General features: G+C 52.5%; 1 long non-coding RNA gene across 1 annotated transcript in view; it reads right to left on the bottom strand.

The window, feature by feature from the left end:
- Window positions 1-15,977: 15,977 nt before the first annotated feature.
- Window positions 15,978-26,780, bottom strand: part of LOC120762362 (uncharacterized) — a 54,699-nt gene continuing 43,896 nt past the window's right edge. The window contains exon 3 of the long non-coding RNA XR_005703888.2: window positions 15,978-16,794. This is a non-coding gene — a long non-coding RNA (uncharacterized LOC120762362). The remainder of the gene's footprint in view (window positions 16,795-26,780) is intronic.

Below are 26,780 nucleotides of genomic sequence, written 5' to 3' on the forward strand. Positions count from 1 at the left end.
CGATGGACCTGTTGTTTTGATGTCAGAACAAAGGAGGATCCACCTGGGCTGAGCAGAGATAACCACACGACCTCAACAGGCCCTGAATCCTGGCAAATCTCATGGGGGCAAAGCTGTGACTGGAGCCTGTCTGCCTGGACCTGGGTCCGAGGAGGATTTGGGAACAGAGATATTTTCTTGCACCCGTGGCTGTGGAGCAGAGTTCCTGCACCCACAGACTCTTCAGCCTCCCACAGATCCATGGAATGGCATCAGCTGTAAGGATCAGCTCGGTACCTGCACAGAGGAGCCCCTCAGCCCTTCCCTTTTGGCCCCTTTGCTCCACAGCAGGCAGATTGTTTGGAAAGATTTGGAGGTTTGGAGAGATAATCGCAGGTTGGGTCAGGTTGAAAGGGACCACAGTGGGATGGTGGGATCCCACCTCCTGCCTCAGCAGGGTCATCCTAGAGCACCCAGCAGAGGACTGTGTTTGGATGGTTCTGGAAAGCCCCCAGTGAGAGACTCCACAGCATTTCTGGACAAAGGGAAAGGGGAGAGGGTTGTCAAGGACAGTTCCCACCAGCTCCCACCTTCTGCTGGCAGCAGCACCACGCGTGTCACAGGGAAGGAGCAGTGTCCTGCTGACAGGCACAGCACCATGAAAAGCCTCTCCCAGCCCTAGGAGAGGATGGAAACCTCACTCGGGTCAAGGATTTCTTTCTCTAACATCTTTCCACTTTTTGACACGAATAAATATCATCAAGGCAAGACCATGCTATCCTTTGGCTCTTCCCTTGCAGGACAAGACGTGCCACGAATGTAGCTCAGCCATGCCATGCCATGCCATGCCATGCCATGCCATGCCATGCCATGCCATGCCATGCCATCCCGTCCATCCCATCCATGCCATGCCATGCCATCCATCCCATCCTATCCTATCCCATCCCATCCCATCCATCCCATCCCATCCCATCCCATCCCATCCCATCCCATCCCATCCCATCCCATCCCATCCCATCCCATCCCATCCCATCCCATGGATCCCATCCTATCCCATCCCATCCCATCCCATCCCATCCCATCCCATCCCATCCCATCCCATCCCATCCCATCCCATCCCATCCCATCCCATCCATCCCATCCTATCCTATCCCATCCCATCCCATCCATCCCATCCTATCCTATCCCATCCCATCCCATCCCATCCCATCCCATCCCATCCCATCCCATCCCATCCCATCCATCCCACCCCATCCCACCCATCCCATCCCATCCCATCCCATGGATCCCATCCCATCCCATCCCATCCCATCCCATCCCATCCCATCCCATCCCATCCCATCCCATCCCATCCCACCCCATCCCCTGGGTCCCAGTGGTGCAGGTCTGTGGTGCAGGTTGCACACAGCCCCCACACAGCCCAGGTTTTGTGCCCCACGACCCCCCCTGACCCCCACCCTACTGGCAGCTGCCCCCACAAGCCACTGCCTCCCTCCGGTGGGTGAATTTGGGGCAGTGTGAGCTCAGGGCAGCACCCAGGATGCCCTGGCAAGGCTCGCACCTACAAAAGCACCCCTCTCCCCTCACCAAACGGGGAGCACCCACCGAGCCACGCTCTTCAGCTTCTGGGAAAACAAACCTGAGAGCCCCCCAAGGCTCATCCTGCCACAGACCCCCACGGTGGGCTCGTACAGAGCCGTCCCAACGGGCTCACACGGCCAGATCCTGCTCTCTGTGGCTGTGCAGACTGGGGCTGAGGTAAATGAGGGGGGAAAAGGAGGTGCAGCGATGCCAGAACCACAGGGCTGGGTCATCTGTAACAGGCTGCCTGACTCTGGGCTTGGGGCAGATTTGGATCCTTCACAGGCAGAGCAAGATGGGAGAATCAGAATATTCTGAGCTGGAAGGGATCCACAAGGACCATCCAGTCCAATTCCTGTCCCTGCAGAGACACCCCAACAATCCCACCCTGTGCCTCAGAGCAGTGCCCAAACACCCCTGGAGCTGTGGCAGCCTTGGGGCCGTGCCCATCCCTGGGCAGTGCCAGCACCCTCTGGGGGAAGAACCTTCCCTGATCTCCAGATTAAACCCCCCTGACCCAAGTTCATACCATTCCCTCCTGGGCACCTGAGAGCAGAGATCGGTGCCTGTCCCCTCCCACAGGAGGAAGCTGTGAGCCACCAGAGCCTTGAGGTGGTCAGTGTTGGCCGTGCACAGGAGAAGAAACCAGCCTGCCCAGAGCAGAGCCCTGGGGAGCGGAGAGCAGCACAGAACAGAGCAGCAGCTCCACAGGATCCACTGGCTACTCAGGACTGCGCTTCCCATCTGGAAAAGCCGGGTTTCTCCAAGCCCTGGGAGCTTCCAAGCCTTTGGAAGACAGTTTGAGTCCCCACATGGACCTGGAAGGAAAAAGGGAATGGAGGGCCAAGGGAGCTGTTAAAATCCCCTCCAGGGGCACGATGGGTGGCAGGATAATCCCAGCTGCTCCCAGAGACACTGAGATAGCCCCAAGGGATGTTTTAAGAGGCCTGAAGATAAAATGAAAAAAAGGCTGAAAATAAATAGTCAGGGGAACTGAACGAGAATATGCAAACTCAGCTAAGACCTGCAAGGAAATGATAAAGGCCAGGGAAAAACAGAGAAAAATAACACTGCCAAGAAGGCTACTGGGAATAAGAAGGAATTTTGCAAATTGCAGCAAAGGGAAAGCAAATACAGTGTGAGTCAGCCCATTAATAAATGAGAAGGGAAAGCAAATTAATGAGAATTCAGAAGCAGCTGAGGTACTGACCTGCTTTCAGATTTTCTATTTCATTCCCCACACAACGGAGTTCTGGGAGGTGTTAACCCTTTCCTCTGCAGCCTGCAGGACTGGGCACGACACTGCTGGTTCAGAAGGTCTGCAAGCCTCTGGCCCTACAGGGGCCTCCTTCAAACTCCTTGATGCACTTGTGCAAAATTTCATCCCAGCTGAGGCACAGCAGTGGGTGATGGATACCTGAGACACTGGGCACCCTTCTCCTGCAAGCCCTCATTCCCACGTGGCTGGGCTCACACAAGAGCCTGCAGAAGATCTTCTCTCACGTCCCACCCCTCTCCTTCATTTTGTTCTGTTTATTTTATTGATCCTGGTTGATTTGAAGCAGTTTTAGAAGTTTGGGGTATTTTTTTTTCCCAGACAGCTAGAGTAGAGGCCAGCTTCTCTTTTTACTCCTGCTGGGGAGTGTGGATCTCACCCAGTATAAACCAGTGCAGCTCCATTATGGCATCAGAGGGTTCTCTGACCCACCAGCACCCTTTGGCCCAAAGCAAGAGGCTCGAGGCACATTCATAACACAGATGTTGTCAGATGTCTGCTCCACTCTTCCCTGTCTCTTTGGGAGGTCCCAGCACAGCCTCTCTGCCAAGCGGCAGCAGTTTGTTTCATGGATCAGCTCCCGTTTGACGACGTATCCATTGATCTTTGCCACCACCAGCCCCTGAATTCCTCATTCCCAAACTGAACTGCATCACTCCAGGATCCACCAGTGCCTCAGTCTGAACCCTCCCCTCCTGCTCCCAGCAGCATTTTTTGCAGGGCGAGGTCCTGCAGCCTCTGAATCACGTTGATTTTTCATCAGCCCAAAGACACTTCACTGCGGTCATCCTGCCAGGAGACACTTAAGGATGTCCTGATTTTGCAAGGAGAAGCAAAATCCGGAGGCAACAGAGTTAGGGAAGCCTGTGATTAAAGCTTTTCTGGCCTCTGACAGACATTCACTGTCCTAGCTGCACTTTCCCAGGCTGGATGTCTGCATACTCTGAGGAGCTGAAGAGCATTTTCAGCTAAACCAGCACTGCTGTCAGTCAGGGAATGAAAATCCGGCTTTGGAAACCACTGGAGGGCTCTACAATTGATGGAATCAGAGATGCCACAGAGTTTTGCACGGTCTTACATGGGTTTTTTGTTGGGTTTTTTTCCTCTTTTTCCTTGTCTGAGTCCTTAAATAAATGTGCATTTGTCTCCTGAAGGACCTGGAACTTGCACTTTCAAATGGGTTTTATAGCTCCCTACTCCAAACTGGAATATGGGCAGGCACACTGGGTCCCACGTGCTCTGAGGGTCCCTCTTGTCATATGCATTTTTACGAGCTCTTGACCCGCTGTTGGAATTAGTTGCCACTGGCTTAAGCCCTTCTTCAGAGCTTGAGCTCTGAGTAAATACTAAATGTCAAGGATCATGGCCTAAAAAGGGGGCAGAGAGGTGTAAGACATCGAACTCGGTCCTCATCCACTCTTCTCTCAGTCTTTCCAGTCCAAAGTCCCCAGGAGGGCATTCCCAGCTTCTCCCCGAGGTTGGTCAGTCCTGGATCTCCTACTTCAGCTCCTCATCACCTCAGCGTCAAAGACCTTCCTGTGCTGTCCACGTGGCATCTTCCAGAGCTGCTGAGTCCTTCACCTCCCTCTCCTCCTCACCGAGTCCCCACCGGGGAAGTAAAAGTTTTTCATGTGAAAGTGTCTGTGGGGGTAGAGGAGGGGCAAGGGATGCAAATACCTGTTCTGGGAGTGTTAGGAGATCTCCCTGGGGCCACAGTGAGCACTCAGGCTGGCAGCACGGCACCACCAGCAGCGGAGGCCCTCGGGGGTGCCCACCATGGCTCGGGGCAAGGTCTGGGTCTGGGTGCAGCCACGTCCCCCCAGTGTCAGCTGTGGCCTGTCTGGGCTGTGTGCTTGCATCCTGTAATTTTTAACCTGACCTCCTCTCGACCCTGATGGCTGCAGCCCCAACCCCTGGAGCCAGAAGCGTCCCAGAAGCAGTGCTGGGGTTCCAGTGAGCCACTCCAAGGTGTTTCCAAACACCTGCCACAACCTGCACCGCCCTTCAGAGCCAGCAAACATCCCTGTCAGGCTGAGAAGGCATAGAGCAGGAGGGGCAGGACATGAATGCCGAACCCCAGAGAAGCCGGAGGACTTCTTTAGCGTCCTGGAATCATTAAGGCTGGAAAAGCTCTCCAAGGTCATTGGGTCCAGCCATTAATTCAGCAGCACCATGTTCACCTTTAAACCATGTCCCTGGGCACCAAAAGTGCCCATCTTTTGAACACTTGCACAGATGGTGACTCCACCACTGCCCTGGGCAGCCTGCACCAGTGCCTCACCACCTTTCAGTGAAGAGGTTTGTTTTTGGTTTTGTTTTTTAATATCCAATCTAAACCTCCCCTGGTGCAGCTTGAGGCCATTTCCTCTTGTCTGTTTGTCCCCTGGGAGAAGAACCTGACCCCCACCTCCTGGCTGCAGTCTCCTGTCAGGAAGTTGTGAAGATTGAGAAGGTCCTCGCTGCATCTCCTTTTCTCCAGGCTGAGCTCCCTCAGCTGCTCCTCATCACACTCATGTTCCAGAACCTTCCCCAGGTCTTGGCAATGCTCGGTCCCTTTTGTTCCTTTAGAGTTTGCATTGCACCAGGTGACTTCTCCATCCACACCCTTTACCTTGCGCATTTCACTGCGTTCCCAAATTAAAACTTCCCTGCCCTTTCCAAGAACGCTCTTGGAATCCTGGAAAGCCCTTTAGAAAGGTGCCCCAAAGGTGGGGTTTGTTTTCTTGGGGTTTGTTTTGTTTTGTTTTTTGTTTGTTTGTTTGTTTGTTTGGGGTGGGGATTTTTTGTTGTTGGGGTTTTTTTGTTTGTTTGTTTTGTGGGGTTTTTTTTTTTGTTTTTAATGTGCAAGATACAGAGGCGGAGTTAAGCTGCAGAGAAAATGACGGCTTTTCCTTTACCCACATCACCTTCACCCCAGCCATATCCAAGTTAGACACAGAGCATGATTAGACTCCAAAACACTTGCAATCTTGTTTAAATGTTACCTTTGTTAATCTGTTTTTCAGGCCTTCTGCTTTGGGGGGGCTTAAACTGCTCCGAACGCAGCCTGTCAACCCTTTTCCTCTGCAGCTGGGAGGGTTGGGAAAAGGATTTTTATCTTCAAATAAAAGCTCAGAGTTGTAGGTATCCACAAAACTCTAGCATCTCAGGTTATTGGGGAAACAACTCCTGGCTGAAATAATGTCCACTGGCAGCACCTCAGCACACCCAACACCCTCGTGTGCCCGTGCTCAGGGGTTTGTGTGAGGTTCCAGCTGCATTCCATGGGATTGCCGAAGAGGGGAAACCATTCAACAATCCTTTAAAACATCAGGCTACAGAAATCATGAGACTGGCTTAATAATCATCATTCTTTAATAGGTGCATTTTATTTGGTGGCAGCAGGCAAAGCTTTGAGAAAAATGCTAATTTTAGAGACACTTGCAGTACTCTCAGGCAGGTTGGCAACGTTATATCGAAAAGAGCCAGAAAGGCAGTCAAGTCTTCCTTCGTGGGTTTTAACACTTTTCACAGCCTCCAGGGAATTTCATCTTTGGATGAAAACTTTCCAGTTTCGTCATATCTGCTGTTGTTGTTTCTCCTTAGTGTAAATGCAAAATATCTCTGGACAAAGCTAATTTTCTCCCATTCTTCTCATTTTCTCCTCTTTTCTCCCATTCTGGTTTTATTTTTCCCACACTAAGCAAAGGGATGCGGTTGTCCAACAGAATTCTGCACTCACCCAGGCACTCTTGGGAGGGATTAGGACCCCTCAGATGTCCCCCAAAGATCAAATCTTGCTCTTCCATTCTCCAATATCACCTTGTCACTACCGGTGCATTTGGGAGATGACTGTAAAACTGCAGCTGAACACCCAGCTTGGCACAGAAATGCCCTGGAGGCAGGATGTAACTGAGACCTGGCTCTGCCTGCCCCGTTCCTGCACTGTCACAGGTGGGTCTCACAGCAAGAGCTGGTGTTAAGGCAGCGTTTCCTCTTATAAAACACTGTTTTCAGTTACTTACATTTCACCAGACTTTAACCACTGGGCAATTTTCCACCTCAGCCTGCCTCTGTCTGCCTTTATAGCCGCTAGAGGGAAAGGGGGGAGCTTCTAGGGGAAAAGTCACATCATCCTGAGGCAAGCAGTTCATGTAGGAGAGTTCCTTGGCGTGGAGTGGCACTGCAGGAAGGTTTCTACACAATTGTCTCCCCCCAGGACACCTGGTGTCTGCAGATGATCCAGTGGGGGCTGGATTGGCTGAAGGGGAATCTGGGCCAGAAGGACCGGGCCAAGGAGAAGCAGTTTTGTCTTTGACTAAAGGATTTGTCTGTGTGTTTGTGAGTGCCTGCATCTCAACGTTACCGTGGCTCCTGCCAAGTTATGAGCATCATAAAAACTCGTTTTCACACATAACTCACAAGGATTCAGTCTTTCTAAGAATCTGTCCTCTCCATTCTTTTAGTACAGTTCATGGAGATGGGATTTTAGTGAAGGGCACCTTAGAGCATTTTCAACCACTGGCACTACACCCCCAAGGGTAACAGACATGATACTCTGGAAAAAGGCATCCCAGGTTTATGCAAACACTCCACTTGCTCCACATAGTCCAGCAATGGAGCAGTAGGAGGGAGAAGAAGCTGAAAGAAATGGACCAGAGTCAAAAAAAGCAATGTGAGGTTGGGAGTCAAATTAAGGCAGGTGACACAACAGGACCGTGCTGTCAGGACTGGGGTTTGGGAAGGGCCACAGCTGTGGGTTGAGTAGCAAAGGGAGCGGGGGGAAAGGGACTTCACAATGGCAAGGTCTCCTGTGGGTGTTCCTGATGGTGATGGCAGCTGGAATTGAGATTTAGCTGAAGGTGGCTGTCAGGCATCTATGGCTGCTCCAGGGCCTGACAGAGGACTGAAGCCCTAGTGAAATCCTAGTCCAGCCAGAGAAGGTCTGAAGTGTCCCTCCGTGCCAGATGAGAGGGTAGGTGCACATCTTTCTCTCCATCCCGTCTTCTGGAGAGAGAAGGAAAAAACAGTAGAGGGTTAGAAAGGAGAAATGGATGGAGAACAGCACAGTCTAAGCCTTGCTAACTCCAGCTGTGAAATTTCCAAAAGACAGGACTTATCCTTCATGGGCACCAAGGACCAGCACAAACACAGAGTTTCCTCACAAGTGAAATGCCACAGGGTGAAAGGGGACCCTGACTGAAGCCAGGTGGAGGTCACAGCCCCTGACACCTCGTGTAGACGCTCATGAGCACGGCTGTGCTGGAATAGTGGAGCTCAGCATGTGGCTGGATGGAGCCTAAAGCCACCCCAAGCTCTTCAGCTGACCTCACACCTCTGATCTTTCTCCAGATTTGGATGTCGGGGCTGGCACAGAGATCCACCAGGTGGAGAAGGGAAATAATGAAGGAGCTGCTTGAGAAAATGGCTAAAACTACAACAAGCTCCTCTCTGTGCTTCTCACATCCATCGAGTGCAGGAAAAGGAACAGCAGAGGAGGGGGACTGGAAACCCAACACATCAGCCCCAAATGGAAGGGAGACACCGGGAGACAAAGCCACCGCCCTGGGGGTGACAGTGAAAAAATGGGACCAATTCGTTCAAGCCCTAGTTTTCACCGAAATGTCACCGTTTCAGCCAAGCTGCGTTGCTCAGATAGAAGCCTCACCATGAGCTAAAACCGAAGATCTGCAATCAGCACTCCGCTGGCGATGTTAGTCAGCTAGCAGCGCTCTGGAGGCGATGGAAAAGGGGTGGCAAGGCTCCTGGCGGTGGGGTTTGGGGTCGGGAAGCTGCCCGGCGAGCTCTGTACTTCGGACCAGCACGGCTAGATGGCACTGTGTACTCTTCCAGGAGTGGCACAGCCCACCTCTGCTCCCATTCCCGGGAATTTAACGTGCCCGGTGCTTTCGGGGCTGCTGCTGAAGCTCTCCTCTGAGAGACAGCTTATCTGAGGGATGGCACGGGCTGCTGGTAGTTTTGTCACAGCCAGGGTACGGGCGACCTTCTCAGGGAGGAAACCGGCAGAATTCTCTGTTTCAGGGTTATTTTAACAAATGTTGGGTTTAATGTGTTTGAAGCAAGAGGGAAAAAAAAAAAAAAAAAAAAAAAAGCCATTTCCATACGACTGTGAAGAGCAGAGACAGACCTTGAGGAGTCAGGTCCAGAGTGCATTTACACCATCACACCTATGGAGATCCTGATGTTGGTGCCCTGGTTATCCACACCCTGGGAGGAAGATGAACACGATGGAGCACTGGGACAGGATGTCCTAGTGCTGGTCTGCCAGGGCTGCTGTAGAAGACAGGAACCTGGATTTGGAGCTGCCAGATGCTGAGAGACCAGTCTCAGCTTCCTCTAGCTGAGGAAATCCTCCAGTAGCAAATCTGGACACGCACCAGCTCTGCCTGGTGGAGGGCCAGCAAGGAACCCATGGGATCTTTCGCAACTCTGGAAGACATTTGGTCACCCAGGCCATGTGCAAAGATCAGAAGAAGGTGGGAGAGGGACAAAGGACATTAGATATGAATGGAGGAGCGGATGAGCAGGGTCAGGCAGCACAGAAGAGGGACGTGAAGCCTACCACTGCCTCTCAGCGTCTCGAAATTTATTTGTGGGACAGTTTGAGGCCAGAACCCAGGAGCAATCTTTCCAAAAGGCAGAACAGTCTGTCCCTCTTTCCCCCTTTTCCCCAGCTGGTGGATTCAAGCTGGGAGGCTGGGAGACACCAGCACGCCGTGGTCCCCCAGCTGGGAGCCCGCCGTCCCTCGCTCAGCCGCCTGCGCGGGATTGGGAGAGTTTAACATCTCAGGAGCCGGGCTCCCATGTTCTCCTCTTGCTACCAGCTGGTCAGGCGGGCTGCCAAGGGTATGCTGGCAGGAAACTGGGCAGTTTTCCATCAGGATTTCATCCGCAGTGACGGATCTCCGGGGAATATTTCCGTCCTGATGAATCAGCAGTCTGAGGTGGGAGATGGGGCTGCCTGCTGGAGGGGTTAATGTCCAACGCTCAGGAAAGGTGCGAGTCCCCACATCAGGCAGGTGTCAGCTTAATCCAATCCCCCCCCAAATCCATCCCCTACTGGAGGCCTCTCCTTAATCTGTTACAGTCGGCATTTGCCCCCGGGCCACGGATCTGATATCTCTTCCAAGCAGGGTGTCAGTATTAACTATTATAATTCTGGATATTCTTGTTAGCCATGCAAATGTCCAGCACCAGGCTGGAATCCCACTTTGCTCTTCAGCTCCAGCAACATCCTGTGGCAAATTGCTGGGTGCAGAGACGCTTCTGTTTGTCATCCCCAGCCACCACCTGTTCTTCCTGGGTTATCCCACAGGCACTGCAGCTCTCCCCTGCTCGACACCACGAAATTTTGGCCTGGCCCTTTGTTGCAGAAATCTGTCTTTTTTGTGGGGAGCTGGGAAAAGCGTTATCGGGGAGTTGCTTCCCCTTTCTGAGACACCCTAGTGAAACATTCCGCTGTTTGGGTCTGCTTGTGGCGGAATGCACTGGTGTCCACAGAGAGTGCTTCCGTGAAGAAAACCCACCCCAAGTGAATCAGGACTGCAGCCCAAGCCCCCCACAGCCCTGGGTCAAAAGCCCCCCTCCAACAGAAAGGCAAAAGGGAAATGTGTTGGGGCAGGGCGAGAGGTGGTTTTCTGCCCTGCACGAAGTTCCAATTTATCACGTGGGAAGCAGGTGTAGAGCTCAAATGGAGAGCAAATGGCAGAGGGACAGAAAAATGTTAACAAATCAAAAACCAGCAAGTGCTGCACTGAGTTCTGTAGTGTGATTAATAAAACAAACATGTGAAAAAAAGAAGAAAAAAAAAAAAAAACTCCATTTCAACACATGGCCAGAAATGCAGTGTGTTGTGTTATCAGGGCTATTCTGCCCTCTGAATACCCGCCTCTCTGTTTGGGTTCACACTAAAATACTCTAACGTGCTTTCAATTTCTTCTTTTTTTTCATTTTTATTTTATTTTCACAAATGCTCAAACTTTCCTGCCACAAATTATTTTTGGCTGGGTTACAAGTAAAATGGCCACGTCGAGCCATTTCTTAAAAAAAAAAACCCAAAACACCAAAAAGCACGAAAACCAGTTTATGAGATATTTTGGCTGAATGTTTTGTTTTGGTTTGGGGTTTTTTTTTTCTACACAAACGTGGTAAAAGCTCAGGAGCTTTCCCTTTTTTCCACCCAAAAGCTCCTGTTAAGCTGAAGCATCTTTGACATGATCTCACCTTTTCAGACCATCCTCTTGGGAAGATTATTGCTGCTAACGAAGCCTGGGACCATCTCCCTCTGTGCCTCTCATCCCAAAAAAGCTGTCTGGGACTGCTGTAAGGACAGGCCGTCACCGACAGCCTCGGCCATGACAAGTCACAACTCATCCCACTGCAAATTTAAGATTTTGGCATCAAAATAATTGTTAAATCAGTAACAGAAAATCTTATTTGCCTTGCTTTGAAGCGCTCTCAGGCTGTAGGTGTGAACCACAAAGGAGAGAAACTTTTTGGGGACAGGGTGTGAAAGAAAAGCTTCATGCAAGCACATAATGTCACTAAGCTGATAATTTAAGGAAAATAATGAACATTATCAAGAGCCATAAAGAGCTGTGCTGCAAGAACTGGCACCTTCAGCGGCTCCACAAAAAACATCCCCACATCATGGGAGTTCATGGGCAGTTTTGGAATAATTAACCCCCAAGCACATTAAGTCCAAGAAAAACTAATTACTTTCACAGAACAAAACAGATTGTTTTACAGGCAATGTTGTTCTTTGGCCTGTCTCTTCTGGAAAATGGCACCAGTTAAACAAAATCAATTTTATTAACTGGGAGTGCTGTGAAAAGATTTATAGAAAAGGACTGCTTGATGGCCTTTTAATAACAGACCTGATGCCCATTACCAGGGCTGACAAGATGCACATGCTGGACGAGAGAGATCATCGGAGCAGAGACCTTCCACAGTCTGGTCAAGAAAGGGGTTTTTTCCATGCTTCTTCCTCCAGTGTGTCCTAAATCAAACATTTAGCACCGATCACAGGACTTAATGGCACAAGCCTGTTAGAGAAACCTGAAAACAGGTTTTGATCCTGTTTGATGCAGTCGTGCTGGGCTCCATCCCATCCACCCCGTTGGTTTGCAATTCAGCCTTCCCTCAGCATTGCCATCCCTCCTCACACGGGAACAAGTTACAGACAGCCCAGGGCAGCCCGTGGGCTTGGCCTGAGGTGCCCCAGAAGGCTTGGAGAGCCCAGCAGGGACAGATTGCCTCTCTGCCCCCGAGATGGGGAGGTCTCGACTCGCTGGAGATTGTTTGGGTAAGTTGTGATGGATCGTGCCCCGATGTCGAGAGTTGAGGTGCAGCGGGAGGCTGAGAAACTCAGCGCTGAAAATGTTTTCAAGCAAAGGGAACATCAAAAGATCTCCAGGAAACAGCAAACGCCCAGAGTTCAGCAATCTCTGAAACAGATCCCCTCCTCCCATCTCCATGTCTGGATAAGAGAGACTCCCAAGAAAAAGGGCGATCAAGATCAGAGAAGATGGTAAGCTATAAATCAACCACCTCTCTCTTTTCACCTCCCTCCCTGCGCCCTCCAGTCTTAGGAAACCTCTGGAGCAGCAAGGCACGAATTCAAACAGCAGGATGACTCCTCCTGTCTCCTCCTCAAGGGACTTGCCCCAGAGCAGCCCCCAAGCCTGCCTCCAAATGCCGTCCAGCTCACAGAGGTGCTGGGTGGGGAGCAGGAACATTCTCTCCGGCACTGCAGATTTTATCTGACGTGCCAGATTTAGACTCTCGCAGAAAAGTCAAATCAGCTCTGTCGGATCCACTGTCTACCTCTGGAACAACATATTTCTATAAATCTGAGAGGCTGAACACAAGGTTAGGAGGCTTTGTGCCCAGCAGAGCTCAGCCCTGAGTATTCAGGTCTGGTCATTAGGGACACATCCTACAGGAGCACGTACCCCAGAGCTGCTCTCTGCCTCCTCTTGTGATGGCCGGGCAGCTGGGGCTGAGCCAGCCCTGGGTTTTAACGCCGGGATGCATTTTCCATTTCCCGTAGCGGATGTGGTGACCAGGCCAAGCTGAGCCCCTTCCCCTCCATATCCAGAGCCTCCTTCACCTCTGTTCATCCCACAGCAGCATGGGGTGCAGCAGGGAGACGTGTCTGGAATAAGGCAGAAGCGTGGGGCAGGTTTTGCCCTTCAGCCTGGCCCGTGGTGCAGCAGCGGCGCAGAGAGTGCAGCGTGTCTCTGCTGTAAGGGGATACGGCCCCGGTGGGTGCTGGCTCTGCTTCAGGAGGATGTTTTATGCACACACGTGCATTAGTGCAGTTGCCAGGTTACTGGGCAGATAAACTATGTCCAGCCTTTCTCGGGGAGGTCTCCTGCCTGCGAGGCCGGGTCAGGAGCAGAGGGAGCAGCGAGCCCAGCCCGTGTGTCAGCGTTGGAGGGGCTGTGACGTGGCCTCCAGCCACAGAGCAGGAGAACAAAGATAAAGAGAGGAAGAAAAGGATAGAAGGGATGCTGGGGGGACACTGACAGCCCTGTTAATTCCATCTCTGGGGTACCCCTGACCTGAGCAGATTGACCCTCCCCAGCTTTGTCCTATCTCCTGCATCTCCTGTGGCAAAGACAAGCTGCCCAAGGAAAGGGACTCGTCTCATTTTTGGCATCCATTTGCTGCACAAATCAGTTCTCACATTCGCCTGCTCCTCTTGCTTGTCCTCATCCAGGGGAAAGCAAAAGCTTTGCTGTGCTCTGTCTCTCCCCTTCCAGGCCGCACAGGGGATTCCTGACTTGGACCTTCTTGGTGTTATGACCTGGAGAGCTCCTGCTGCTTGGGACAATCTGCACTTTGTGACCATCCTTGCTTACAGTAAATATTCTGGCCTAGGCTCCCAGGTCCCATTGGTGAGATCCAGCTCCTAACTCCCATTAATTTCCTCCTCTTTCCTTCACCTGTAGTTAGTCGCAGAAGCAATACCCAGACTCTTGGGGTGTGCGAATGTAGACGCTTCGGGAACTGGTGCAGACCATAGCCAGCAAACAGCCCCTAGGGCTTGCCTGGAACATTCACTCATGGGGGAATTTCTGAGCTAACATGAACCCCCACACCCTCAGGAGGTCACATTTGATGGTGGATAAAAGAGCACAGAGGGAAATGGAGGAGAGGGAGTCATTGGTAGAAAGGTGTGGAATGGGTTGGTTTCAACGTAGCCATGGTAGGAGCAATGGCTGCTGAGCTGGAGGAGGAGAAAACAGGGGCAGGATTTGGGGCAGGGAGGACAGCAGGAGGGATTAAGCCCTGCAAGGAGGCTGGACTTGGGAGCTGCTAGCAGAGAAAAGTTTGGGGCAGGCAGGGAAAAGCTGTGGACATCACAGGGTTCATTGCACGTGACAGAGAGACGGGACGGGACAAATTGGGCATAAAGGTGTGAGAGTCGAAGTCGCACGTAAGGTCCTTGGAGCACAGGGGGAAACCCAGGAATTGTGGATCATGAGAGAGGGGATCCTGGGGGCTGTGCAGCACAGCGGGTGCACTGGGGCGGCCGAGCAGGGGACACAAGCTCCCAGCCAGGCAGGTGTGGGGCTGGGGGACCACCTGCATGCCCAGCTCCTGGCTGGAGAGGGGGCCGACTCGGAGGTGTTTCCCGGGCACAAAGCCACCAAGGGCTCCCCTGGGGGCTGTAACTGCAGCTCAGCCTCCATCCTGCTGTCAGGCCCTGTGCCCAGAGCTTGTTATTGCAGGTGCAGGGCAGCGTTCCCCCACCCCTGGCCTGTCCCTGTCCCCTCCACTGTACCCTCTCCCCTCCTCACAGCAGCCACCTGGGGCTGCCCCATCCTGCCAGGGGCCCTGCTTCTTTCCCCCTGCATCTTTCTTCCCTCCCCAGCTGGTTTCTGTCTCCTCGTGCAGGGTTTGTGTTCATCACAAGCCAAGTCCATCCTGCAGCACTGCCAGCACAGGCAGGTCACTGTTGTAACGCAGGTCACCCCACGGGGTCCACGGTCAAAAGCTTGAGTGGCTTTGGCCACCAGGGATCACCACCAGGGTTCTGATGTGGGATCCACAGGCCAGGAGGAATTGCCCTTACCCCTCCCATGGAGCTCTCTCATCCCACACCCTGCTCTCCACCACCTCCTCAGGGTCTGCAGGCCAGCCTTCCCCAGAGGCCACCCAGTACCCTCCCATCTCCCTCAGCTCCCCAGGGCCCCTCTGCTGCCTTTGGGTGCTGCCCAGCGCTCCCCAGGTTCCAGACCCTCTGAGCTGCAGCCAAAGCTGCTCCAAACCCGGCTCCAGCCACCCTCTGCCTCTGTGGGGACCCTGGGGGGCTGCAAAAATCCAGGGGCTGTTCTGTGCCTCCAAAACCCCTCAGCCAGCGCCGTTGTACCCCCAGTGCTGGACACTGCAGCTGCACATGTATCACACAGGGAGCATGTGATCTTACTCCCTTTGGAGCAGACCCAGGCATCAAACCAAACATCCCATTCTGTTAAAAAACAGCCCTTTGACATCTTTAATGACCTCAACCCAGCGAGGCAGCGGCTTCTGAGAGCAGAGTGCCACCAGCAGGAGCTCAGCATCTCAGCCAAGCGATGCCTGCTCCTCTCCAAACCCCTCTTGCAGCTCTTCTCTGCTGGGCTGGCGACGGAGATAACCGGGGACCGCTTCTGTGCATCGGTACCGCATCTTATCGTGAGCCAAGTGTTTGCAGAGCCCTCCACCCTCTGGCCTGCTTTTCCCAGGCCTGGAGCTCAGTTCCTCCCCTTCACCTTTCTCCTTGGCCGTCTGCACAGCTCCCATCTCTCTGCTCTGCGGGGGCAGGGGAGCGCAGGCGTGGAGGCAATTAAAGGCAAAGCCTGGTGAAGACCAGCATTCCCATGCCCTGGCCTTGGCCTTGCTTAAACACCTTAAAGCATTCCAGCACTGAAGTTGAAAGGACAAAACGGTCCCACGGTGAGTGGAGGGCTTGCAAACCTGAACCTCTCCTGCGCTGCGCTGCCTGCTCCTGAGAGTCCCTGCAGGTATTTTAAGCACAGGTCTACAAATGTTTTAAAATATGGGAACAGCTGTGAGCAGTTTCAAAATTTAAAAAAAAAAAAAAAAAAAAGGTGAAAATTAGAAAGAGCCCCTGCTAAAAAAAAAACCTCCTAGAGCAGCAGTGTTTGGGTCTGCTGGTGAGGAGCAGGAGCCCTGCCCAGGCGTGGGTGCTCCCAGCACAGCGCTGAAATGAGGGGATGCTCTGGCCATGTTGGGCAGGCACTCAGAGAGGTTAGGAAGTAGGAAGTTCATAAAGGAAATTCATAAAGAAAGTTCATAAAGGAAGCTCATAAAGGCTCTCTGAGGGCTTGGTGTCCAGTTCCCCCTCCACTGGGTGGTGAGGAGCAGGGTGAAAGCTGATGAACGCACGTGTGGCGCAGAGGAGGCGTAAGGTGCAGGAATCTAGGAAGGGCAGAGATGTCTGGATTTGAATCCCTGATGTTTGGATTTGAATAAATGCCCTGATGCACAAATGCTGCATTCTAGGGATGCAGGAAGCCAAGAAAAGAGTCCCAGTGATCACGGCTGTCATGTTCAGCCAGCCTGTCTGGACAAAATGCACAGTGCCCTCCGTGCCAGGGGTGCTCAGGGTTTCCATGGGTAGAGCTCCCTTCCACTGCCCTCCAGCACCCCTACAAGCTCAGAGAGGAGAGACCCTGGGGTGATGATGGCTGCTGGGGTCACTGTCCTGCTCCTTGCAGGGTCCTGTACCAGCTCTGAGGTGTTGAAGACGCCCTTCTGTACTCAGGAGAGCCCCACGTCCCCCCAGGCTGCTGAAGGCTCTGGCACCCGCTCCAGCTGGGGCAGGCAGCGTGTCCCACTGCACCTTGGATCAGTGTCCACACCAAAGGTGCTGAAAGCTCCCTCCTGCCTGCAGGTGCCTTTCAGTGCTGGAGGGGATCTCTTGTGCCTCTTCGCCCTCGTGTTACCTGAAAAAGAAAAAGAGAAGAGCAGATTTTTGCTCCCTGGGGAGAACGTGGGGAGCCTGATCCCAAGGGAGTAAGGCAGAGTTGAAGGGTGGAGATAAACATGTTTAGGACCAAGATTATCTCCAGGAAAGGAGACTATGGCTGAGGAAAGCTGTGAATATGCTGAGAGAAGCAGGGGACAGACTGACGGCCTGGCCTCAGAGGTGACAGCAGAGCAAGTGAGGGGCGCAGAGAGGGATTGTCACAAGGTGATTGAGTGCCAAAGGAAGGGCAGAGAGGGCAAGGAGAGATGGGCCTATGGACCTAATTTTTAAAATTTCATCTTCTTTAACTTAATATCCTGCATTTTCTTTCTCTAACCCCTTCAATTTATGTTCTAAAAACTCCTCGTGGTTCGACCTGGAGAAGGCCTGGCTTGGTAGGAGAGGTCTGGTCAGCCCATGGTCCCATCTTTGCACAGAACTGCCAGCCCTGTGCTTTCTGGAGCTACTGAAATAACAGCCCTGGAACCCCATCAGGCTTATTTCTCCAACCTTTTGCCACTTGATTCGTGTCTGAGCAAAGATGTAGGAGAAAGAGCATCTGGGTGTCATCTGAACCTTTTGGTCAAGGCTCAAAATGGAGCACTGACCTTTGGTACGGGAGCTCTGTGAAAAAGCCCCGTGAGCTTTTCACAGTGCTGCTGAGGTGCTTTCCACCTCCTGGTCCAAGAGAATTGATGCACAGCCCAGCAGCTCATGGCCTGGGGCAGAAAGTGCCTCAATTTGCTGTCCAGGAGCAGTGCAATACCTGCGTGGCATCGCCACGGTGCAGAGTTCCAGCACCATGCTCAGTGAATCCTGTCCCTGCAGTCAGCTGAGCCTGGGGACAAAGCCATCAAACTTCACAGCTGTTTTTTCACCCCCAAGTGCCCATCTGCAGGTGGCTCAGGACATGGCTTCAGTTTCTCTTGATGGTTCAGGAATTTCTTGTCTTCTCTCCACAAACACGCTGCCCTGAGCTCCTTGAATTTTCTGCAGTTGTGGTCTCATCTTCCCAGCTCTCCTGTATGAACTCAGACCCCTTTCATGAGGAGCTGGCCTCTTTTGCCTGCTTCAAACCTGGTGCTCCTGTTTATTCACCCCACAGGCCCTTGCCCAGGGCTGCTTGGCATCACCTGCTTGACACACCTGGAGTTGTCCCACATGTCTGAGGCTCTGATCCACCTTTCCTCCACTTGAGAATCCTGAAATATGCTGAGTTGGAAGGGACCCACAGGGTTCACCGAGTCCAGCCTCTGGCCCTGCACAGGACACCCCAATAATCCCACCCTGTGCCCAAGAGTGTTTTCCACACTCTCCGTGGGCTCTGTCAGACTTGTGGCTGTAGCCGCTTTGATGATTTGGGAAACGCGTCAGGCAAAAGAAGGAAAAAACTATCCTGCAGAAACACCTTATAACCCTTTTCAGACCTCTCCTGGCACAACCTGGTTGTTCTTGCTGGGTCTCCAACGTGGGCCACGCTCTCACTGCCTTTTCTTTGCAATCAATCTTCCTCGGGGTTTGTGGTGGAGGTTATTCAGCAGCGGGATTATTTTTTGACACGTAATGGATGGCTGCATCTGGAGGCCATCCAGACCAACCCTTTGTCATGCAAGGAGCTGTATGAACACCTCCATGGGAGAGACTGACATTTGTGCAGGTGAGTCACCAATGGAGGTGATAGATTGTGGTTACCAAACAGTTGGAGGTCTCTAGAGAACGGGTGCAGCTTGTGGACACTCCCTCAGCAGCCTGGCTGGTTTTAAAGCACTGTTTTGTGAGGCCAAGAGAGGCTCATGTGTCGGGGGTTCTTTCATTTTCTGCCCCCCTTTTTTTGCTACCAAACTTGGGAGAAGGAACAGTCCAGAGGGTCACCACCCTTGTCCTCTCACACTCCGCTCCCCAGCCCCTACAAAGCAGCAAGATTTCAGCTGTGTCTGTCTGCCTTTGTGTTCCAGTGCTGGAGAAAGAAAAAGAAGAGCACGGAAAGAAGGATGAAGAACAGAAATTTAAATGAATGACAGGAGATTTCATGTACAGGATGCAATGAAATCTCTTTTTATGGTGTTTGTAGCAAGGCTTTGCCTCTGTCACCAGCAGACCCTAGTCTCCCTTCTGCCCACCTTGAGAGAGCAGGATTTGCTCTGTGGTTTTTTGCCTCTCACCCTCCTGCCCAGTTCCCCAGTCATCACATTTCCCCCAGTCCCTTGTCTGTATGTCTGTTCCATAACAAGCTCCAGCCTCGCACCAATAACCTCCACCTCAAGGTTTTTAGGGCCACAGACACCAGTCCCAGCAAACCTCCCCTTCACCTTCCACAGTCCATTCTCACCCCCAGGCCTTGGCTGTCCAAGCATCCCTTGCCCTGGTTTGCTTTGGGGTTTACAGCCCAGCTGGTCCCTGCAGCTGAGAGCAGCTGTGGCACTGGACCCTTGTGTGCTGGCTTTGGCATCAATGGAAAAGTTTTGCCCCCAATCTGCAAACACGGTGAAATAATTACAAATAAAGCGCGAGTGACTCGGCCGGTGGGAGCAGCGTGGGGGCAGATGGTGGCAGATTTGGAAAGACAAATATCTCCTATCTGAAGCACGGCTTCAGCCAGGTCTTCCAGGAGCTTCAGTGTCCAAGGAGCAGAGCCCCCAGCCTTGGTGTACCTTAGCAAACTCACATCTTGGGTTGGCAAAACAAGCCCAGGAGCTTTCGGAGGGCTCAGACATGCTCTGTCAGAAAGAAGTCTCCCAGATTTGCAAAGAAACAGTATCCAAGGAGAGGAACTTATCCAGAGTGCTTCCAACATGAAGTGGACTCCAGCTGGGGTAATCTGGGGGTTCTGTGGAAGCACAGAATCTCATGGATCAAGTAAGGCAATGACTTTGGAGAGCAAGGCAGGCTGCAGGGCCTGGTGGAGAAGAGAATTGCCAGGAGCAGGGCTGAACCCACCCCAGTGATTCTGCGTGAGCATTGCCAGGAGGAACAGGCACTTCTGCCCTCTGGGAGCCATCTCAGCTGCCTCCTAACACCTGTGTGGGAGTGAGGAGAGTTCTGCACAGGCGGCAGATCCCCTCCCTGGGGCACTGGGATGTGCCAGTATTGGTTTCACCGTGAGTTGGACCCAGAAATCTCCAAATTCCCCGCGATGGAGCCAGGCTCTGGCACACAGCCCTCAGGAAGGTGGGCGGCTGTAAGAGTTCAGGCACATCTCCTTTGGCCCTCTGGCTGCTTCCCATCAGAAATGCAGAAAACTGAGCTCTCTCCTCAAAAACTTTTCAATTCTGATGAGTCAGCAAAGGTGTTGGCAGGTTCTGTGACTTGCCTGCAAGTGGATGCTTGTCGATTCTCAGCCTCCTCCAGGAGGTCCAAGCTGACCTCGGGCTCTGCTTTCCCCATAAACTTGTTACATCACGCAGGTACCGGCCCGGTGTCATGCCTGGATGAGGGCTGGAGCTTTACAGCAGAAAGTCTAGGGTTAAAATAGATTTCATGCTAATATTGTCTATAAACTCATGTGGGAGATGAAAGTAAGTGTTCCAGTGACGGGAAGCTGCCTTTATCACTCCGTACTGATAGCGTGTCAGGAGGCAGCCACTGTTCCTCTACCAGCCTGGGAAAAGAGGGAATTTCATAGCCTGTGGGAGTTTGTGCTCGGGGGCTGTGCCCTGTGCTGCTGGTCTGAGAGTGCAGAGTGTGGCAGAGACAGGCTGGAGGCACCCAGGGCTGCATGGCGCTGACAGCATCCTCTGTGCGGGCAGTAGGGCCACCACCCTCCTGCTCCAGGAAAGAGCAGGAAGCTCCTCTCCTCTCCTCTCCTCTCCTCTCCTCTCCTCTCCTCTCCTCTCCTCTCCTCTCCTCTCCTCTCCTCTCCTCTCCTCTCCTCTCCTCTCCTCTCCTCTCCTCTCCTCTCCTCTCCTCTCTCCTCTCCTCACCTGGAAAGCAGAGGAGGATGCTGGTGTTGGTGACACCAGTGGGCAGAGCTGTGCCCTTCAGCTTGTCCTGGCTCTTCCATCTCCATGTGGAAAGCACCATATCCATCCCAGGGAGGACAGCAGCCCCAGCCTGGTGCAGAGGTCAGCTGGGCAGGACAGAGGGCAGGCATGGAGTGCAAGCCCTGTGCTGGTGGAGCCCTGTGTCCATCCTGCTGACACTGAGCCCTGGACATCAGCATTCCCTGCTGGAGGAGGTGCTGCTGTCACGCACAGAAGAGCTCTCCATGCACAGAACAGGGGAAGGGGCAGAGCAGCCCGTGTCCCCGTGTGCCCATGACCCCTCATGGCCCCAGCACTCCAGCACAAACTCCTCAAGCTGGTGGGTGAGCAGCCAGCCCAGTGCCTTTCTTGACCAGTCACCCACAAAATGTTGGCGACCCTCCTGGGCCGCCCTGGGGTGCTGGTGCACAGGCATGTTGCATCTCCCCAAACTCAGCTGTTTCCAAAGGAACTTCCTTCTGCTTGGAGCCCAATACCCAAACTTCCCTGTGGCCACCGTGCCCAGCAAGGCCAGCACGTGCTCTCCTCCCACGCATTCCCACATCACATCCATTCCCAGGCTTCCAGCACCAGCGCCTGCCACCGCAGCCATCCCACCCAGCTCCCCTGCACATCCTGGATGATTAAACCCAGCTGGTGTTGCTGTCTTCCTCCCACGCCCATCCCGGGCACACGCCTCGTGGGGCCAGAGCGGGCAGCCCAGCTCCCTTGGAAAGGGTCTGTCATGGAAGATAAGCAGCAGTGTGCCACTGTGGTGGCAGGGAGGAGCCCTGCCAGACCCTGCTTTATCCCAAACCAAACAGCCTGGCCAGTTTCAGGAGTTATAAACAGATGTTGAGGCAACGCTCTTGGCTCTGGGAGGGTCTGGGAAGAGAAGAGCATTTGGTATCTGGCTTCCTGGAGAGCCACAGCCCCTGGGAATTTGCTAAGCCTCCCACGGCAACACCCCAAATAGTCCTGGGAGGAAGCAGCTGCCCTGGGGCGGCTGCAGGGATGGGCACAGGGAGGACAAGGAGCCAGCTGGATGGAGGGCTCAGTGATACGGGGCCGCTCGCAGTGACACGGGGTTCTGCTGGCCAGGGCAGCGTGTGGCTCATGCTGGAGCTGTCCAGGGGGGTGAGGACACCGAGTGAGACCCCCACCCACCCTCCCCTGCCTTCAGGGTGCTGCTCTAACCCATATTCCGGCCGTTTCCAATGGGTTTGCAAACCTGGGGTGGGACAGTGAGGAAAGCAGCATTCCAAAGCTCCACACCAGAGATGGCAGGCACAGTGAGAGAGGTTCCTGACTCCTCATTATGCACCAGCTATGCAGGAAAGCTTTCCTTTCACCTTTATTTTCCCTCATGCCTTTATTTACCGACAACACGAGAACTTAGAAAACCCATGATATTACAGGGAGGTCTACACTACAAAATCATGTCCCAATTGAGCCCTGAGGATCTCCTCTGCTGCTCCAGCCACCGGCCTCTGCCACCAAGTTGCTGAAGCAGAGAATAATTTAACAACATTTAATTAAAAGTGGGGCAGGTATGGGACTCGCAGGTTTATGTTTCCCCCTCCGTTCCAGAAAAAGAGTGGCAAAAACATGCAATTCAAGAAGAAAACATTCTGCTTTCTCACTAGAAATGTCAGAATGGCAGAGATGGGGCCACCTGGGTAAGTCAAGCTTAGGGATTTAAAGAGGAGTAAGAGGATGCTGCGTGTAGTGTCTCACAGCTCTGTGACAAGGAGGGACAATCTGTCCTTCAAGGCTCTCTTTAGTCAAAATATGAATTAAGCCACTGTAGCTCACAGAAACCTCAGATAAAGGAGTCTGGAAAAGTCTCGTTCCTGATGAGCACCTTAGATTTCATCCCCTTCTGCTCAGCAGTGTCAGTGTTTTACTTCCCTTGTCACATCCAGCCTAAACAAGGGCTGAGATGTGAATGCAAACATCCAGTTGTTGGGGGAAAACAGAAAAAACTGAGCGGAGCAGCAGCTCTCAGACCCAGTGCTTCTGTGATAACAGGCCAGCGTGGGATGGCAGCCAAGGCTGTTCTGTTCCCTTTGCAGGTTGTCTCCAGATGGCCTTCACCCACCCCTCCAGGCTGGGCTCTCCTCTCCAGGCTCTGGCAATGTGCTATCCAGAAGCCACCACACTGATCCCTCCTGAGATTCTGCAGCACACTGGGCCATGAGTTTTCCATCTGCACCCGTGTACATACCATCGTCTCTTACCCTGCTGCCAGATCACACTGCAGATTTATCCTCTGTCTTCAATTTTTTGTTTTCCAGCTCTTTCTGCTCCCAGGTTTCTTTCTCTGCATCCCCCCAGTGGTCCCATACCAGAACCCTGGTTACATTGTCAGTCTGTATGAGCTTCTCTGTGCTCCGAAAATAGGAACTTGTGTGCCTTATCTAGAGAACAAAACTGCTCCTTTGGAGAGCTGGTGTTCAGGAACTGACCAGACAAACTTGGGCAGGAAATACACGGCCAAGACATGCAGCCTTAGTGGTGATAAAGGTAGGTTACCTTAGAGAGAGCCTCCAATATCACTGAAAAACCAGAATCACAGAATGAGCTGAGTTGGAAGGGATCCACAGGGACTGAGCCCAAGCTTTCCCCGTGGTTTCAGAAAGCTTTGGTTTTCTGTTCACTGGTGGTTTCCCAAGTTCTTCTGGACTAAAGGTAGATTTGGGATCCAGTTCAGTCACCACATGGGATGGGGGCATCATTAATGTATCTCTGACAGTCTCTCCCAGGGGAAGCTCACACGCCAGGGGTGGCACCGTCCATCCCAGGGGCTCTGTGGTGGTTCACAGCTGCTGCTCCATCCCTCCACACCCCTCCTGCACTCAGCCGCAGTGGCCGGCGAGAAGTCGAGCCTTAAAGTTTTAACAAGAGCTCTGGGCTCCATGAGGACAGCTTTACGCCCTGTGCTGGTCAGGCAGAGCTCAGAACTTTCCCTGGCTGCACAGGTACTGAATGATCGGGTCCTGCTCTGTGCCACCAACCAAAACAGTGAATTACCAGCCAGGCTGCACCCCCCCAGCGCAGCCCTGCAGCCTCCTGGCACTGACCCTGCCCTGCTGCCCCGCACACCGACCGCCCCAAGGAGCTGCTGGAGGGAACAGGGCACTATCTGTCAGCCCTGCTCCAAACAAGCAGCTTTTATCCTCCTGAGTGAGGACTGAGAGCTCCCTGCAGCAGGATTTACAGGGGGGCTTCCCAGCTGCAAGGTGGAGTGACCCCAGCACGAGAACCACAGACCTGTCCTGGACACAGGGAGTTCCAAGAGGCTTCCAGAGACCCTGGTGTCAGCCCAGCCTGTCCTAACCTTGGCACCCGCATTGCTCCTCGCTATCATCCTTTAATCCTACACGTGCCAGCAAACACCCTGTAGAACCCCAGCATTCCCAAGCCCCCACAACACCTCTCCTCTTGCAAAAGTGTCCTGGGTTTCATTTTGGAAGGATCCCCAGCTCCACGTGGGGCAGCCCTTAGTGCGGGTGCAAGTGTTAACAGAGGTCCCTCTGCTCCCAGGGGGCCCCAGGGATCCAGAGGAGCCCAAGCCTGATCCGTGGGTGTCCGTTTGTATCCTTGGGGCTCCGGCAGGGAAGGGATCTGCTGCAGTAATTGAGGCAGCAGGAATGAGAGGTATGCTCCGAGCAGCGGGCGGGGGGTGCCGGGGGCTGCACTTGGATCGCTCCGATCCAGTGATTTCCCAAACGCACCCTCCTTCCGAGCCCACCCCGAGCCTCACAAACCCTAAGAAGAGCCTCCCAAGAACAACCAGTTCTTTGAGAAACTTAAACCACTTTCTCCAACACCTCTGAACTCTGTCAGGAACATCCTTCGTCAGAAAGCTACAAGTGCCAAGCTGTTTCCCCCTCGAGGGCAAATCTCCCTCGTGCTGTCAGGAGCAAAGCTGCCTGGGTTCACATTGCTGCTCAAGGTGAATGCATGGTGTGTTTTACCAACTAATTGTGAAATTGCAGACTGCTTCAGACACAAAGGAGAAGCATTTTATTGTGAGCAGGAGAATTAATCATACCTGGGGCAGTACAAATGTCAGCAAAAAGCAATGCAGAAAGGATTTCTAAGGAAGACTTCTTGACATGAATAGGAAGGTCTTTTTTAGGTCTTTTTAGGTATGACTGAAAGGTTCTCGGTTGTTGTTGTGACCCCTGTTTTTACCCTTGCTGTCTAGATCCAAGAGAGGGATGTGTGTGCTAAAGATACAAAGCTAGAAGGGGAAGGAGTTTTATTCAAGAAATGGAAACTTCCCAAGCCGAGGCGTCTGCTGCAGCACTAATTCATGACATGTCCCATATAGTTTATGGCAGAGATTAAAGAATACAAAGGATAAAATATTTCAAAAATGGCATTTAACTGAGAAAACAAGAACAGACTAGACTCCAACCCATCCGTTGTGCAATGCTGAGCTGTTGAGCTCTCAGCCCCAGCGTTCAGGTCCTGCTCAAGGAAATACCACTGGTTGATGTTTGCATGTGTGCAACCCCGCATTTCGTCACACCTTTTTGTTTGTTGTGGTGTGAATCCCCTTGGTAACACGGCCACTCCCTTTTCCTCCCTTTGTGCATTTTTCTCTGCCTGGGACTTGTTACCCTGGTCCCAAGGGACGAGCTTTTCCATGGCTGTTCCCATTTGGAGGCTGCATGCACGCACACTGGTGGAGGAAGAGAGCGATTCAGCCTTCTGATTCACTGATTCACTTTCCCTATATTTTTAAAAGGTATTGGTTATGATCAGCCAAGCTCGGCTGAATACAGATTTGTGCCCCGACTCTGAGATTGCCTCCAGCAGCTCAGCCCGTTCTGTCAGGCAGAGGAGGCACGGCAGGTCTGGGATGTAGCACCAGGGATACAGCATCCTCCTGGCAGCACTGGAACTGTTGTTGTAGCCAGGTAGGGAAAGAAGAAATATTGATATGTGCAAGGATAGGGGTTAGAAAAAACAGAGAAAGTCTGAAATGTCTTATGTGAAAGCAAGCAACACATGGCAAAAATGTGAGGAGAAAAAGAGAGACGATACAGGCAACACTGAGTGGGGCTGTTCAAAAATCTGGGATAACAGCACTTCCTAATCTTATTTGGTGATAGATTCCCAAAGTTTGCCATGAAACCTCTCCTCACGGTTCCATTTAGGCTCAGGTGGCCACAAACCTGTTGCTGAGGAAAACCCAAGTCCTCCACCATCCTCATTACTTCCTTCCATGCCCCCAAATATGGCCAGCATCAGGGTTACCCTGCACAAAGACGTCACCTGAAATCAGTAAAACTTGTTCAAGTAAAAAGCAGCAACAAAGTGAAGAGGTTGGGATGCAGCCAAGAGCATTGTCAGGACATGTTAGGGGTACCAAACACCCCCAGAGATGTGCCCTGACCACATGAAGATGCATGTTGACAATACAGCATTTTCTCCTCCAAGTTTTCTTACCAAGTGTCACTTCTGCTTGTTCGGAGGCTCTGCCCATGCTCTGTGGGATGGGGTGAGGGTGCCAAAGTCAGTCCAAACTACAGAGGAGACATGATCCTGAGAAACCTGACCTTTCCCTCTTTATTATCCTTATTTGCCACATCCAGATGACGCTGGACATGACACAAGTTCACAGTGATGTCGTTTACCTGCACATGCTTCCATACCCACACCAATGACATCAGTCCTGGGATTTGCTCAGGGGACCCACTACCAGGAAATGATTTCTCTTAAAACATGAGGAAAGCTCGGTGCAGACTTTGTAGCTTCTAGTCCAGCAAGCCTGTAATATTCACAGGAATGAGACTCAAATTTCTAATTATTGGCTGAGTTATTTGTAGCTTCATATGTTTTAGGGCCAGAAGGGACCATCATCTAGTCTGGCCTCCTTAAATGGAAAGCTCCATAAGCACCAAGCCCAATTCCCCGAGCTTCATTACAGTAATGAGCTCAGGAGTCCTGCTGTCTCGTCTCCGCTCTAACCGCTAGACCCCGCCATGCC

Source organism: Hirundo rustica, chromosome 22, assembly GCF_015227805.2.
Source record: "Hirundo rustica isolate bHirRus1 chromosome 22, bHirRus1.pri.v3, whole genome shotgun sequence".
Lineage (NCBI taxonomy): Eukaryota > Metazoa > Chordata > Aves > Passeriformes > Hirundinidae > Hirundo > Hirundo rustica.